At 37.5% G+C, this 4,671-nt stretch overlaps 1 long non-coding RNA gene across 1 annotated transcript; it reads right to left on the bottom strand.

Annotated features, from left to right (window-relative positions):
* Positions 1–839: 839 nt before the first annotated feature.
* Positions 840–3,483, bottom strand: LOC113321145. The gene is made up of 2 exons (XR_003346494.1): positions 3,228–3,483; positions 840–1,586 (listed from the first exon to the last, which is right to left on the bottom strand). It is a non-coding gene; the product is annotated as an uncharacterized LOC113321145 (long non-coding RNA).
* Positions 3,484–4,671: the final 1,188 nt, after the last annotated feature.

The raw sequence follows: 4,671 nt of genomic DNA, 5'->3' as shown, positions 1-4,671 counted from the left end.
ATTCAAAAACCTAAACCTAGAACACTCCGGGCACTGATTTGAGAATGGGGATATATGAATTTGGTTATTTGATTTTAATGTTTTAGGAGAAAGGGTATAATAGTCTTTTCATAATTTTTTTAAATTAACCAAAAAGTATTTTTGTATTTTAATATCCAAAAATCACCCCTTAACAATCACTACTGATTAGGGGAAATAATTTATATCCCGAATTAGTTTTTCTATCCCCAATTGCACGTTTTTGAAAAACTCAATTTCTTTGAGAGTTTTTTTGTCGGGACAACATCTCAGTATTTTTTAAGTAATAAATTAGTATAGTTTTTCTCGAAAAAAAAAAAAAAAACTTTCTGCAACATGTGGCACTAAATAAAATAACCGGCACAATGTGTCTTATATTAGCAGCATACCAAATTTAGGCTGAGGCAAATATTAAGAAAACCCAGTCTAATCCTTTTTTTTCAAGATGAAGAAAAAACAATAAGAGTAACATCTGGCTTAGAGCAAGTCTTATGGTGGAATCCATCCATCTTTCATCTTCCACGCCAGCGTAAGTGTAATGGTGGAATAGTAGAAACGTTATTTTTAATGGAGCTAAAAAAATGCAATTAAAAATGGAGTTTTTTTCAGCCGTTAGATTTCAACAACTCATTTTAAATCTACGGCTAAAAAAAACGCAATTAAGAATTGCGTTTTTTTAGCTTCATTCTTAATTGCGTTTAGCGCTATTCTTATTGGCATTCAAATGGATTTCACGAACCCTTCCACGAGACCGTGAAACCTTGCTTGAATTTTCTATGGAAGACCCCAACTTGAAAGCCACTAGACTTGACATTGCATGATTTTTCCACACTTGAAATAGTTTGGATTCCACCGTAAGACTTGTTCTTATAAAAAGGAGGTTCACCTATCTTGGCTTTCCACCACCCCTGCCACAAATATCCAGTCTAAATGACAACAGGAAAGAAGATATACACAATACTTTGCCATCATTGCACCATTAGATCACCAGCACCCCTTCCGTCCCCTTGTACCAAATAAGTTTACTTAACATTATGCTGCTACAGTTGACCATGAAACCTCAATTTCATTTGTCAAAGGTTAGTTCACAAGTTAATTAAGGAGGACCTCTTCCCCTCCAAATTTGTGTTGATGTTTTTCTCAAAGTAGCTTCCTGTTTTGTCGATCGTCTTTTTTGGATTGGCAAAATATTAAGGGCCCAGGTAGATCCCTGCATCCCTATTAACTCTCTTTTTTCTTCTTTCTTTATCATTCACCATCTGTGTAAGTAAACCTGCCGGTTTATCCTGAAAGAGAACACCTCTCGGATGGAAGCCATTAATCGGGACTTGCAACATATTTTTACTCCACCCAAGTTCACCCCACCTTCCGAAGAACTCAAAGTGGAAGCTGATCAACAATCAACCCAGGATACTGTTTCTGGATGTGAGTTCGCAAAATGAAAAGATGGAGATGATTCAAGAGTTGGATCCTTCCTTAATGTTTCTGAAACAGATCCACAGCCTTCCATCAGTTCTCTTTAAGTTTTGGAAAGGATAGCTCTGAAGTTGCTTAGTCCAATGATTCACCTGCCACAAGCCCAGTGAAAACCTTGTTAGTTGTTCTGTATGTGTTTGGAAAATTGGGTCACTGATATATGATTATTGGATTCCTTTGTTTTGCGTCTAATAGCCTATTGAATGAAGAGGATGGTAATTAGGAGTAGTAATGCACCAGAGTAACTATGAACATTGAGAGAATACTGCAATCACAAAACTAAGTCTTAAAAAATAATCAGTCACAAAAAGTTCACCAGAACTTGAATTTTCATACCAACAACCTAAGGACTAGGCTTTTTTCTTTTTCTTGTTATGCTTCGTCTTCTGTTGATTCGTCTTCGGTTGACTCCTTTACTCGTTCTGTCCCGGACGTAATAGTATGGATAGAAACCAAGCTTTCTACATAACTAACTACTGATTCAAAGCCGGCAAATCTCTGCAATTTTCTTTCAATAGCACTTCCATGCTTCAGATCAAGCAACACAATCCAATCCCAATTCAAGAATACAATATTCCCACTCTTGAAAGACCACACAATCTTCATGGCAGACTCTCCATTCTCAACTGCCTGTGTTAATGTCTCATTGGAGATAACATAACCCACACAATCTAAACTTTCATTTCCCAAACTTCCACGCGACCACCATTATCAGCAACTACACAAAGGCGGCTCTTCCAACACTCCCACACTGACAAATTTCAAATTAGGTATTAAAGGTAGTTGAATCTCTTTGAATGATGATGGCATATCACCGCGGCTTTCCAAGTAGACTATGCAAACTCCATGATTCGCTTTGGCTAACCAATGAAGATCCCCATTAACAATTACCCCAGTTTCCTGCTCAAGATAAGTAAACCGATAAGGTGTATCAATAGTTTCCCATGAATTTGATCTTAAAGAAAAGGCTTCCACAGAAGTAGCCAACTCAGATCGACCAAGACACTTCTTCCCAATTACAAACTTGTAATCTTCATTCTTACAATCATACCATAGACCATGTATCCAGAGACCCCTTAAATCATATGCATCAGGCGAGGGAGGCATCTTCTTGTATTCCCCGGTGGCTGGGCTCCAAACACTCAAGAAGAAGATGTTACCACCAGAATCATTACCAAATTCATGATTATCAATATCAGTATGCAGAAGCAGAACCAGGCCATTACAAGAACCGAGTACTGTAACAAACGCAACTTGTGATTTGAATGGGTACCGCATACTGACAGCGTAATCATCTTCAATCTCCTCACTTGTTAATGATGATTCTAATAAATCATAACCGATAGAATGCATGTATTCCGCATCACCTTACATATCTTCCTGACTTGCAAGCAACAGATAATTACTACTGGGTTTGTTTTTATTCAGTTGGAGATGGGATTTTGTTAGCGATATATCTGTACACGGTTTGTTTAGTCTACTAGGTTTACTAGGTTTCCCATTTTACTAGTTCTTTCCTAGCTTAGTCTTACGTAAATATAGTTCTTTCCTAGAATATCTCTATTTGTTGTAACTTCCTATGTAATCTGATTCACTATATATATCAAGAAGAATAAACCAAATATTCACGGTTGTGGAAACCATTAAACACCGTCTTCTAAATACAAATCCAACAGATTTAACAAAATCAGGGCTAACAATTAGGGAACACCAAGATGTGGAAACACACTTACATTTGAATATGGATTTCAGTGGTAATCTGATAAGGATTTCACACCATAACTCTTCTGGTATCCCACTGGTTGACATGGCTTCTTCTCCTTGTTGAATTAGGGTTCCTGAATGTGAAAGGCAGGAAAAAGAGCAAAAGAGAAGAGAGATGGTGGTTAAATGATTTGGGTGAGGGTATAAAAAAGAAATGAACGGTGAAGATTTATTTTATTTTTACTCGAAATTCGTGTATAACTCATAACTAGCTCTTGGGAACACGCACTAAATTAAAAAAAAAATGTTATAATACTATTAATTAAACCGGCATCACCATCATAATACCATCGATCCCAAAGCTGATGACAGTAACTTAATATACGAGAACCTAATTTAATTACTATAAGCATAATGAATTACTAGGCGCAGATATAGAAAGAGAAAATAAAATCTCATTTCATTTTCACTTAGGCTGTATACAAAAGTTGATGCTTTCATTCTCTGAGTACAAACTATCCCTGGAAGGGGTATGTAATAGCTTAAGTCACCGCATATGGCTTAGCCATAATTGTGCCACCTCATAACTAAGGTGTCACTATAAGAACAGAATTACATTTTTGTCTTATTCAGGTGAGTTACGAGGGCCCCACAAGTGACGTGGCAGCCAGTGGATCAGCCACCTAGAATGATCTTTACGAAACACTCCCCTTGAATGATCCATCGCATTAATTTGTTGTCTCGTTAAAAAATTTGTCCGAAAAATCCGACTGGGATAAAAACTGGTCCAAAGAGAAAGAGTGCAATACTGGTGTCTTTGAAACGATGGTGGAACAATTTTCTCCTTTCGTTAAAGTTGTCTGATACTGGTCCTCAAGAGCCTCTATGGATACACATCTCTTTATATGGTAATCACCGTTCTAAGATTGTTGTCTCATTAAAAACCTCGTCAGGAAAATCCAGAGGGACAAAACCTGACCGTAGGAAAATATGAGTCCTTAGAACAATGATAAATCCGCATATGTTGCCTCGTTAAAACCTTTCCCGGAAAAACCCAGAGGGATAAAAACCAGGACGAAGGGAAAAGAGTACAGCATGTCGAACTGCGGATAGCAGTGGACTCGCATGCCTCATTAAAACCTTGACAAGGAAAACCCAATGAGACAAAACCTTGACTAAGAAAAAAGAGTACACGACGTAATCTCCAATATGCCCATATCCATAGTCTTCCATGGCTTTACTCCTCCTGATAAGAAGCCTTCTCGGTTGATCATTATGCCTGGTAGTGCTGCTTAGAGTTTCGAACCACCCTTTAAAGTCTTCAGCGGATCCAGCTTTCTTTAGTTGAGAAAATCAGTCTGATTTCTTAATGATCATCTGGTTGTGCAAGTATTTTTATTCTCCACTAGCTTTGTCTGGACAATCATATTCGATCGGAGGATAAACAAGTCTCTTCTACTACTAGACTATTAG

The sequence above is a fragment of the Papaver somniferum genome, chromosome 11, assembly GCF_003573695.1.
Source record: "Papaver somniferum cultivar HN1 chromosome 11, ASM357369v1, whole genome shotgun sequence".
NCBI classification, from domain to species: Eukaryota; Viridiplantae; Streptophyta; class Magnoliopsida; order Ranunculales; family Papaveraceae; genus Papaver; species Papaver somniferum.
This window is presented reverse-complemented; position numbering and strand designations above follow the sequence as displayed.